Raw genomic sequence first — 12,608 nt, 5'->3', positions numbered from 1 at the left:
ATAGCCAGGAGGAAATCTGTACCTCCATGGACGCTTTTGCAGGGCAATATCTTACCCTCTGGCTGCCCTGTTCTTTTCATAGTCCCTAAGGCCTCTGGCAGAGCTTACTTGCTTGACATTACCTTTTAGGTCTGAAGGTGTTACCACCATTGATACCTCCATCTGAGGCAGAAATAAGCTGTTTGGATTATCTCTGGAAGAATACATGAGAAACTGAAAAGAGTGTTGTCTTTGGTGAGGGGCCCTGGGTGGCTGGGCAGTGAGGGAGAAGAGAGGCTTAATTTTCACTGCATACCTTTGTGTGCTTTTTCACATTTGAGCTGTGCGCATATATTGCTAATATTTTAAAAAATAATCCTAGGCAGACTCAAATGTGGTCTCCACTTCAAATTCCACTCTGTCCTCACTTTATTCCTTAACTGTGGGTTCTCTGTAAACACCTAGAACCAGTTACTGTAGTTTGTCCCTTGGAGGTGATAGCCTTGTTTTTCTGTTCCTCCGAAGTGTCTTAGGCTTTCTCAACCAGAGGTCTTTGGAATAACTATCAGGCCTAAAGTATGCTCAGCATTTTACTTTTATAAAAGGGCTTTCATGAGGTGCCTGGGTGGCTCAGTTGGTAAAGTGTCTGCCTTCGGCTCAGGTCATGATCCCAGGGTCCTGGGCTGGAGTCCTGTATTGGGCTCCATGCTCAGCAGGGAGCCTGCTTCTCCCTCTGCCCTCTCCCTGCTCATGCTCTCTCTCTCTCTCTCTCAAATAAATAAAATCTTAAAAAAATAAAAAAAAGGCTTTCAAATAACGGATCTTTAAAACATACCCATTTCATAGAGATGAGAAATTGAAGTTTGGAGAGTCTGAATTACTTACACTTACTGAGGGTTGTACAGTTAGGGTAGGGCTGTGACTAATCCAGGTAGCCTTACTTCATATTCCTGCTCCTTGCTCTTAGTGCTTATGTCAGTGAGGTAGTCTTCCCTTTTTGGAATTTTCTTACAGGTTTCCAGAGCTGTTTCTGTTGGGGCAAGAGTAGAGCTGTGGTGTTGTGCTTTATTTTTTCGGTTTTAGCTTTCACCTCTTCAGGACTCTTAGTGATGTAGGCCTGTCTTCTCTGGAAAAAAGTGGTCAGTAATAGGTTTCTCCAGTTTCTACTTAGGGTAAACTAAAGCTTCATTGGAGCAGTATCTTTTAGGGAAGCTTGAATTAACAGTTTTCTTTTTTCTTTTCTTTGCTGAGTATTATAGCTGCTGTTAGGCAAAGGGCTTTGTTTCTAGGTTACAAATCTTTTTAGCAAAGAAGTAAGTGTGGAATAGAACTGGAAGGACTCATGCTGTTCTTGGATATAATTTAATGCTCCACATCCCAGAGAGAGTAAACATTGTAAAGTACGCAAGATGGGTTTGGATTAATATCCTGACAACATATGGCTTGGCATGTAGGGCACTCCTGGGAGACCTTCCTCACCATACATAGCCTGCCTTTGCCGGGTGGTCCCTTCCCACAGGTCTTCCCAGCAGCTGTTGTGCACCTGGGTGAATCATCAGCTTTCCTAAGCTTTGAGGTGTGGGGGAACAATGTTAACTATCCAAAGCCTTCACATGGGAGGTGAAATAAACAGACAACCCTGGGAGATTGTGTTTTAGTACTACTTAGCTTCCGCAGAGTTTGTCCAGGGTATTCACCTCCATTAGAAACACTGGCTGATCCTCACCACTGATCTCTTCAGAATACACCCCTGAAAATCATCTTGCCCTTTCTGCTCTCCTGCCCCTGGCATCATGGGTATAGAAGGTCTCTGAAAGCTCTAGAGAGGTGGTGGGCAACATGGAAGAAAGGCTCAGTTGCTTCTAAAGACCAAGGAGAAATCCTTCATTTTTTTTTTTACCTTTTCTATTTCTACTTAAATCAAAATTAGGTTACCTTCAAAGAGAGTTCTCTACATTACTGACAGAGCTCAGAGTGGGATAGGCTCTCGGTACCTCCTTTGCAATCTCCGAAGAGAGCTTGTTGGGGGCATGTAGAGATCATGCCTGGGTTTTCTTTTCCTCCCCCAGCCCTGACCTGCACTGTGCCAAGAGAGTTGCCTCAGCTGATGGCTTGGTCACTGGTTGGCAGCTTTGTGGGTCTGGAAACTCAGCCAGTTCCCCCAGGTTTAAGTTCCCGTGGGCTCTCTCAAGCACATGAAATTCATGAGCCCATTCAGCTATAGTTCCAGTTAACTAATTAACTCTAGGAAACATGCCTAGCACGCTGACTTGTGTGGACAGGTGGGATAGTTGTCTCCGCTATAGATAAGGTTAGCAGGAAGCCAGCTCACCCCTGGAGGAAGTCAAGGTGAAATAGGGTGGAAAGCTCTTGGCTGTAGCATCAGATATATCCAGATTTAACCATGTACTAGCTATTAGACTTAAGAGAGTTATTTAACCTGTCCCTTATTGCTTCATCTGTAAAACTCCCTGAGCTTTTCTGATATGCACACAGTATGCATTTGGTATATGTTTTGTACCATTTATTCACTTCTTTCCTCTCTCTCCTCATAGCATTGTATTTTTAGGGCTATATCTGTAGTCTGACCAAAGTATACCTGTTACTCTCTTGGGGCTCCAGAAGTTTCTTTCAGAGAGACTGAATTTAATTCTCTGGGTACCTTTTGGCATATTCTTCACAGACCACAGCCATTCTTTTACCGCAGGTTACAGTAGGAACAACTAGATTCTAGCTCTCATCAGTTGGTTCCAGCCTAAGGAGTCTTTGTGGTTACCATTCAAGCTACAGTTCTTTGTAAAGACCCGCTTACGTGTCAGATACTGCTTGGCTGTGGGAATTCAGCGGTGAGTGAGATAGGGTCTTTGCCCTCAGTAATACCTCTCTAAACCAATCCTTGGTTGGGCTACTTCTTTGGGTGACTAGTCTTGTTCGTTCTTTGTTGATTCATACCGACTTGCTTCTGAGAGAGTAATCTCCCTAGACCTGGGGGACAGTGCCCCTTTGTGCGGCCTGGGCCTTGCCTGCTGGCTTGCCTGCTCTCAAACAATGAGAGCAGCGTGCTGAGGCTGGAGGAGAAAGCCCCGCAGGCTACTACTGCCTCGGCCACACATGTCCCGAGAGCCTGTGCTTGGCACTCTTGAATGTTCCTTTTCTCCTTGCACATAGATTATAGTGTTCACTGGTAATTTAAATTTCAAAAACCTTCCGCCCCCCTCTCTGCCTTAAAAAAATAGGCTCTGTGTATTACAGGGTGGAGAACAAAGCAGGCCAGCCCTGGTTTCCTGGTGGGGTTTGTTTGATCACGTGTATTTTTTATGTAGCCTCAGTGTGGGTTACCTTTGCTTTAATAAGGCTAACGTGTAATTCAGGCATATTAATATTCTGTAGTTATAGAATATCCCATCTTGCTCTACCTTGTTTGTCATAAATAGTGTGGCGGGTAGATTTAGGGGCTTTGGCCGACAGGAAGTTGTACTTCCCACTTTGGACTCCAGACTGCATTCTGGCCCCTCGTGGGCTCTGTATATAGAAGACCTAGCAGCCAGTTTGATGGATTTCTCAGTTTCAAAATAGGGGCCTGAGGATAGTCCTCTGCTCTATCCTTCTCTCTCTGTTGCCAGTTTTCCTGGCAGTTGGCAAGAAGTGTGTGTGGGGAAGCAGGCAGAATTGCTCTCTGAGAACCATTTATTTGAGAACTCCCAGCAGAGAACTGCATTTGCCTCTCCTCCTTCTCTTTCTGTGGTATGTGGTCTTGTGATTTAGTACTGCTTGTTCCTGTGTGGTACAGAGGCCTGAGTATGACTCCTCTAGCCCTGTTGGGGTTTTTATCAATAAATTGCTTGCTGATTGGTCTTTCCCCTGAATTCCATCACTTTCCCAGGAGCAAGGGAGTGTGTCAACATTTGGGGACCTATTTGAGCCTCTCTTTCTGGCACTGTGGCCACTGAAACGATGGTGGCTGAGCCCAGATGAGCCTTGTTTCCCACTGCTGCTGAGCTGGGCATTGGCTACAGTTGGATTTAGCTTTAACAGTCACACTAGAGGCTTGGTTGGAAAGAAGAGAGCACTGCATAATTATTGCTTATGTACCAGTTAAACCTATCAGCCAACAGATGTCAAGTGCAGGAAAAAAGTGCAATAATGTTATTATAATGGCATAATAGTTATCATTATAATAATCAGCTGGCATAGCTTTTGATAAGAGGCAGATCCTGAAAGGAGTGCAGGGGGAAGGGTTAACCTTGAACTACGGCACAGTGAAGGGGTGCTTCACCTTGTAGGAGATGCTGTGTGAATGTGTGTGATTCAGGTATGGGGTTGATACCCTTTCTGCACAGCTTGAGGTGGCATGGAGACTTGCACTGGGGTTGTCTGCCCTGCGGGTATTGTCTTTCTCATGGTGTCAGGGAACACCTGCCATCCTTTAGTTTAGGTGCCCTGGATTGCAGGATTACCATTTCAAGCACCTAGCACCAGTGGGTTCTCAAAAAGGCAGAGATTTCATCCCTGTGGGTCCATTTGGAATTTTCAGAAAATCTAGCCTCATCCCCATTAGCTACAAATGATGAACTCCCCTCTCTTTAGCGCACTGTACTCTGTACCTAGGGTGTGGTGGTGTACCTCAGCTATGTACATGCTTATTGTGGTGGAATGTGCTCATGGAAGACAGCCTTTCCTTACCCAGGGAGCTCTTTGGAACTATGTTCCCATTCTGGTAAGGAGGTGGTAAAGGGGTGGGGAGCAGAGCTGGGCTCATGGGTGACCCACAAAGGCAGCTCTAGGGTAGGAGAAGAGTCTTTGGATTCAGGCAGACTTGGGTTGTCTCCTGACCTCACCGTTCACTAGCTGTTACACAACCTTGCTGAGCCTCAGCTGCCCCTCTGTGCGTGTGTTCATTTATTTCTCACTGTTTTTCACTACCAGTCCTGTCTCTGAAGAAGCTGTCACTAAGCAGTTCTCAGTAATTGGTTCTTCTTCTCCTACCCCACCCTGCCCACCTACCCTAAAGAATAGAATAAGAAAGAAAGGACAAGACCCTCCTGCTTCCTTAGGGAATTGAGACTTTAATATGAGCTTCATGTGAGCTTTTTCAGGCTCTGGGGTTTTTGTTCAGAGCCATACTAGAATTCCTCTGGAGCCGCCTCATTGGGGGAGATCTTGATATTTAATGTTTGGGCAAATCTCTGCCTTATCCAAGGAGTGAAAGATGGTGTTTAAAATCCCATTCAGGGATTTTCTGCTTCAGCCCCTTGCAGTCTTTATCCCCTCCCCTTTTTCCTTTGGGGTGGGTCACTTGGGGGCACTGCCTGCTTTGAGGAACATTTGTTTTTTTGAAGAAACTGTTAGTTGTTTGGCTTAGTCTCTTTACTGAGTAGAGATTTTTGTGTTTCCATCTGCCTTGGCCTTTGCTGTGGACTTTTATTTTGGAAGTCTGGAGCACTCAGACAAGGTGATATCTTTTTAGACTATTTTTGGCTGTAGGCCAGCTTATCACTATGGCTACCACCTGCCTGAAGAATGGCAGGACATAAGCAGTCACTTCTATCAGAAATTTGGCAAAGAGGAAGGGCAAAGGGGAAAGAACAGTTTGGCTTAAGGTCACAAGGGGAGAACAGCTTCTCTAAGCAGAACCTTTTTTTTTTTTTAAAGATTTTATTTATTTATTTGACAGAGAGAGACACAGCGTGAGAGGGAACAGAAGCAGGGGGAGTGGGAGAGGGAGAAGCAGGCTTCCTGCTGAGCAGGGAGCCCGATGTCGGGCTCCATCCCAGGACCCTGGGATCATGACACGAGCTGAAGGCAGATGCTTAACGACTGAGCCACCCAGGCGTCCTCTAAGAAGAACCTTTTGATTTGGACAGAACTTCATTTCCCTTCTCTCTGGAATTTTGTTCTTTCTGTCAACAGACATAAATAGAACATCCTTTACCCTCCAGACACTATGGTAAATCCTGAGTCATGACCAAGTCATATGTATTTCCTCCTTAGGGTGTATTGATGAATAAAATTATAATCACACGCATAAATGTAAAATTACAATTGTAATAAGTGTGTTGAAAGAAAGGGATGTGATACCATAAGAAATAGGACAGATTTGACTTGTTCCTGGGGTTGAGAGGGTATCAGGGAAGGCTTGCTAGAAAAAGTGATCTTTGGTTTAAATTGTTAAGAACAAACATGTGTTTTACTGAACGACATGAGGTTGAAGAGTGTTTCAGGCTGAGGGCCCAGCTTTTACAAAGCCTCTGGAGTGGGGTTGGGGGCAAAGAAGTGGCTTCTGTGAGGTGCTGAAAAAGTGTGGTTGGAGCACAGACAATGAGAGGAGATGGATGCAAGATAAGGCTGAAGGGATTGGCAAGGGCAGGCCTGGTCAGCTGTGGCAAGGTGTTTTGTATTTACCTGGAGAGCATGGGAACCTTTGGAGGGTTGTTAGTCATGGTGGTGAGATGATTGGATTTGCAGTGTGAACAGATCACTCTGTCAGACGGTACACTGGATGTATTTTGATGAGGGAGTGAGAATGAAGATCAGAAAAGGAGCATTACTGTGACAGGTGACTTGTTTTCCTTTAGTCACCTAAATGGTAATTTTGAGACTGACCCCGCCCCCGGAAGTGTTGCTGTCAGTGTGTTGTTGGGGTCACCTGGCCATGCAGCAGACATGGTGGCTCAGGGTGCTGGCATTTGGCATCTTTCCACCTTCCCGGAAAAAGGCCTGGAGGTTTCAGGCCTGTCACTTGTTAACATCTGACAGCTACAGAGCCCTTTGTTAACCTGTTCTCTTGCTGTCCCTCTGTTGGCTGTCACTGCTGGGCAAAGCTACCCCTTGTGCTTTGGACCACTTAAGCCACTGACATGGGCAACTACCTGAAATGTGATATGCCAAGTTAGCAAAGCCAGCACCTGCGGTTTATGTAACATTCGGTTCTGGTTGATGTAGGCGTGCACATGTTCTCTCTTGGCAGCAACCAAATGTCTGGAAGGCTGGAAATGGGCTGTCCTTGCTCTTGCTACTGTGTAGCTAGGAAGACTGAGGTACAGGAGAGACCTGGGGTGGAAAGAAGCCTGGGCCAGAGTCACATGCTGTCAGACCAAGTGTTAAATGCATGGTGGGTGGTTTCAGACTGTAGACCAGAGCCCTTCCTCAGTGGTACTGTAGCCTTGCCCACTGTTCCTTCACATACTCAACTGCAAGGCTGTGTGGCACAGTGGTTAGGAGCATGGCCCTTGAACTTGGGCAGACTTCAGGTAGAATCTTAGCCTCACCGCTTGCAAGCTGTGAGACTTTAGACAAGTTACTTCACTTCCCTGATTGATAGTTTTCTTAGCCCTAACTGGGGAATAATCGTACATCTACCTCACGGGGTTAATTGTGAAGTTTTGTGTTTTTTTTTTTTAAGATTTTATTTTTATTTATTTGACAGAGACACACAGTGAGAGAGGGAACACAAGCAGGGGGAGTGGGGGAGGGAGAAGCAGGCTCCTGCCGAGCAGGGAGCCCAATGCAGGGCTCAATCCCAGGACCCTGGGATCATGACCTGAGCCAAAGGCAGATGCTTAACGACTGAGCCACCCAGGCGCCCCACTTATGAAGTATTAATGAGAATATATGAAAGGTGCTTAGGTTCGTTCACAGGATAAATACTGAATTAAAAGTGGTAATAATTACAGTTAAGGTTTGTCTAACTTTTGTTTTAGTATCTGTCTTCTGTGTGCTGGGCCCCATGCCGGTGATGGAATGAAGATGTGATCTTGGCCTTGATGTGCTCAGTCTTGTCATTTTTGCTGCTTTTGGTCTTGTTCTGTGTGGTCGTGGTTCAGCAAAACAAGGAGGTCTCCTAGGGGGTTTCTTAAAGGGGATCCAGATCAGATGTCCACTTGGTGATACTATCTTCTTTGGGCTTTCTCTTCTGTGGCCCTGATTCCAGTTTGTTTGCTGCTTGGCTGTAGAGGGTGCTCAGCTTCTGGGCGGGGGAAGAGTACCCCTACTTCCTACTCAGCCTGCACCATCTGAAAAAGCGTTCTCTTTTTGCTGCCTCATGAGTGCCCATTTCTAGTAGTGAACATCCCTGGATTCTCTGGTTGCTTCCTTAAAACATTCAATTGCTGCTGTTTCTTTTCTTTTGTAAAATACTGTGTAAGATGGTTGACCTAAAAGAGACCATGAAAAATAAGCCAGGTTGTATTTTTGTAAAGGTTTGTTTAGTACTGAGTCACTGAAGTAGAATACTCCCCAGTGGTCTCAGGGGGGAAATGACCTTTGTAATGGGATTGTTTTTTTGTGGTGTGTGAAGGTGTTGGGGAAGGTTAATTTGATTCATTTGATTTCTTTAGTGGCAGTGGGTGAGGGTGGGTGAATGAATGGGAAAGGACAAAACCTTTAACAGTCTCCAAATTGGAGCCTATATTGGCTGAGAAGATGAGAGGATGTGTTTATCCAGCCTGTCTAGAGCTGGGTGTATAGGCCCTGACCTGTGCCCATGCTTTCTTACTCATTCATGGTGGTGGAGACTGCCATGATGAGTTTATTTGTCCCTTCACTCACCATTTATGTGTAGTGCATACTGTAGAAGGGAATGGAATTCGACTTCTGTTAATTGATAGCTTTTGACCTTTCCTGGTACTTCTGTGACTCAGTTTTCTCATGTGAATAAGTGTGTACTAGTACCTCCTGGAGCAGTTAGGATGAAATGAGATAATGCACTGCAGGTTTCTGGCACATGGTAGATAACCCCTGAATGTAAGGATATCATGCCTTCCAAGAATTCAAACCCCATCTGGGAGAAAAGCCACAGTTGGGACCATAGGTGCTGGGAAAGGCCGTCCATGGCCTGGAACGGTGATACTGGATTTGGCTTGTTAGGGAAGGTTGCCAGGCACGGTATTTAGAGTCAGGCCCCAGTCTGTGTCCCTCACTGGGTTAAGGTGACTGACTGCTTCAGGTAGAGCAGAAAGCAATGGGCAGAAGGCTTGAGAGGGAAACCAGGAGAAGTGTTGTCTCTCTTCCTCCCGTCAGGGAGAGGGTAGAGTCATTAGAACAAAAGTGGCTGGGAACCCCGTCTCTTCTGAGTCAGACCAACCTGGGTTCCAGCTCTGCTCTTCCACATACATGCTTTGTGGCCTCGGGCAAATTGCTTCCCTTCCTTTCTGAGCTTTGGTGTCCTTCTCTGTAAAATGGAAATGATAATATCTACTTCAAGTGTTGGGTGAGGTTTAAATAAAACAATGTGCAGTGTCTTTCACATAGTACACATTCATAGATAATATTCTATCATAGCACTGATAGATTACAAAGCAATTAAGCATTTTTCTTGGGAAATTAAACTCTTCTAAATTTCTGTGGCCAGATAAATTTTTTGAAAAGTCCGTCTACACCTTGGATTCAGTGATCAGCTCACTTCAATAAGTTCTTAGGGAGTATGTCACTCCCCCCTGCCTCACACTCTCTGCTGACTTAGGGTCTTGTCCTTAGAATTAAGTCCCAGGGGCGCCTGGGTGGCTCAGTCATTAAGCGTCTGCCTTCGGCTCAGGTCATGATCCCAGGGTCCTGGGATTGAGCCCCACGTCGGGCCCCCTGCTCGGCTGGAAGCCTGCTTCACCCTCTCCCACTCCCCCTGCTTGTGTTCCTGCTCTTGCTGTCTCTCTCTCTCTCTCTCTGTTAAATACATAAATAAAATCTTAAAAAAAAAAAAAAGTCCCAACTCCTTACCCTGCTTACAGGCCATTCATGAATAGATCCCGGCCTGCCTTGGCAGCCACGTGTCCTAACTCGGCCCCTTGCCTTGTATGTTTTCACCACAGTGACCTTGTACAGAGGGCCTTTGCTCCAACTGTACCCTCGCCTGGAATATTCTGCCTTTATGTTCACTTGACTGCCTCCTTGTCATTCATATCTCAGTTCTGCTGTTACTTAGAAGGGGCCTGCCTTTCCTCTGTTATAAAGTAACTACTTATGTCACTGTTAACATAGACATCTGATATTTTTCTTGTTTGTTTGCTTCTTGTTGATTCTCTGTTTTCCCTCCACCAGAATTAAGTTCCATGAGAATAGGGACCATGTCTGTCATGTTCACAGCTGTATTCACAGAGCTAGGAACAGTGCCTGGCTCATAGTAGATGATCAAACATTTGTTGAATGAATGAGCTTGTGAATGAGCATGGATTCTGTTATTACTCAGACTGGTTACACAGGTGTTCATATTCATACTGCTTTGTTTCGTAAGTAAGAAACTGAGATGACTTTTCTTTCTTGTTCATGACTTATTGTCTCCTCCTCCCCCCATTAATTGGAACCTTCTGAGGAGAGGCAGTTTTCCCTGGCTTCAGTTTATGTGGCTTTCTTCTTGGCATTTTGTTATTGGAAAGGGGAGTTTGTGGTTGCTGGACTTCGGGCATTGATTTTTAGGTGTTCTCAGGAAGCAAGCTTTAGCGCATTTGCTTGGAATAAAACAAACATGAAAGCTCACCAGGACATGGCAAATTTATCTTACTCTGATTTTCTACCGACACTTTTTGCACTACTGCATAAGTTCTTAGACAAGGACATTAGAGAAGAATTGACAAATTGACACTGGCCAGATAGAAACAAATTCACAAAATGTGAGTGAGTAACAAGGTAGGACATGGAGAGGTCAGAGTGGAATAATGCTGCTTTCTGGCAGTGGCCTGGTTTTTCATGGGTAATAGTAACGGTATGAGTGAGACCCTAGACCAGTTAACTGTTCCCTTGGCAGAGGGCCTGTAACCGAGGGAACTGCGGGGGTGGGGTGGGGTGGGGTGGGGGGGCGGGGGCGGGTGATTGCTCAGGAAGAGGTGGAACTCCAGCCACCTTTGTAAATGTTTGGGTCCTAAATGTGATTAGTCCTCAAAGACTTGGTCGTGAATTGAGACAATAAAGTCCCAGGCATGGATATGAGCAGAAGAGGGTGTCTGGAGCAAGGTGAGCCAGGAGGGATGGGCTTATATTGCTTAAAAGGTTTTGTGTGCATTGAGAACTGGAGCTCTGTAGGTACTAGTCTCACTCATTTCCAAGGTCCCTTTCTCCCACCTAAAGCTGACTCTAAGCACATGGTTATCTTAACCTGTCTTAGGTATTGTTGACTTTTCCCCAATGATAAAGCTCTCAAAGAAAAAACCCTGTGACAGCCTCCTTGTCAGCTGTGTCCTTGCTTATTTTCCTCCTTTGAAGGACTTAGCCTTGTGGTTAACTCAGGGTATTTGGTCACTCTGGCAACTACCTTAAAGTCAGAGTCTTTTTTTTAAGATTTTATTTTTGGGGCGCCTGGGTGGCTCAGTCGTTAAGAGTCTGCCTTCAGCTCAGGTCATGATCCCAGGGTCCTGGGATCGAGCCCCGCATCGGGCTCCCTACTCGGCGAGAAGCCTGCTTCTTCCTCTCCCACCCCCACCCCCCCGCTTGTGTTCCTGCTCTCACTATCTCTCTCTCTCAAATAAATAAATAAATAAAATCTTAAATAAAAAGATTTTATTTTTAAGTAATCTCTATACCCAACATGGGGCTGGAACTTATGACTCCGAGATCAAGAGTCACACTTTGTACCATAGAGTCAGTGTCTTAATGTGCTGTATTTACCATCCTCTATCCATGAACATGTCTCTCTGATTGTAGAAATGTGGTTGGGGTGGGCAAAATGCTCTTTATACTCTCAGAGCCCGTTTTGGTTGTCCTCTGTAATTCGGTATCATTTAAAGGTGGATTAGCCAGCGAGTCCCCAAATCGAAGGTGCACTTGACATTCATGGGTGTTGATGGCCTCAGTTTCTCTGATGCCTAGTCAGGCTGTTTAAATAATTAGTTAATTAACTTACTTTTGGTTAAAAAGTAAACAAACTTGCATCTCTTTATTTTGATTTGCATTGACTTTTCTCTCCCTAAATCCTGAGTGAGAACTTCTTCAAAACCAGTTGTCAATCTTTGTGTGTTCACATGGATTTGGAGGATCAGGCCTTGCAGCCCTGCCCCCATATTCTTCACCTGTGCATCCCAGAGAATAACAGACTGCTATAGTCCTACAAATACAGAAAACAAACTGATGGTTGCTGGAAGGAAGGGGAGTGGGGGGGGAGTGGGCAAAATGGGTGAAGGGGAATGGGAGATACAGGCTTCCTTTTATGGAATGATTAAGTCCTGGGTGTAAAAGGCACAGCATAGGGAATACAGTCAGTGATACTGTAATAGCATTGTGTGGTGACAGGTGGTAGCTACACTTGCTGAATCACTATATTATACACCTGGAAGTAATGTAATCTGGTGTGTGAGCTGTACTCAAATAACAAAAGAAATAATGGACTGCTATGGAAATGGCTCTCAAATGTTTCTGCTCTCTTAGACACACGTGCACACATGTGAACACATTCATTTTCTTAGGAATGGACTCTCCTCTAGGAGGAATTCATCCTGTTTCATGTAAACGCCTTCCATTACAGCGAAACTCTGGAGACTTTGTGAAAGGTAGAAATAGGGAGGTTTTCTTTCTTCTTCTTCTTTTTTTTTTTTTTTCTTCCCCCAAAGGCCTCAAAGCTCTTAAAATAAACCTGAAAGAACCTGCTACACCAAGCTTTAGCTCTGAACGCCGACACATTGCAAACCTGGTACAGTAAGACTCCTTCT

At 45.2% G+C, this 12,608-nt stretch overlaps 1 protein-coding gene across 4 annotated transcripts in view; it reads left to right on the top strand.

The window, feature by feature from the left end:
- SIL1 (SIL1 nucleotide exchange factor) overlaps positions 1–12,608 on the top strand; it is a 212,035-nt gene that overhangs the window by 10,303 nt on the left and 189,124 nt on the right. The window lies entirely within an intron of this gene.

Source organism: Zalophus californianus, chromosome 5 (assembly GCF_009762305.2).
Source record: "Zalophus californianus isolate mZalCal1 chromosome 5, mZalCal1.pri.v2, whole genome shotgun sequence".
NCBI lineage: Eukaryota > Metazoa > Chordata > Mammalia > Carnivora > Otariidae > Zalophus > Zalophus californianus.
This window is presented reverse-complemented; position numbering and strand designations above follow the sequence as displayed.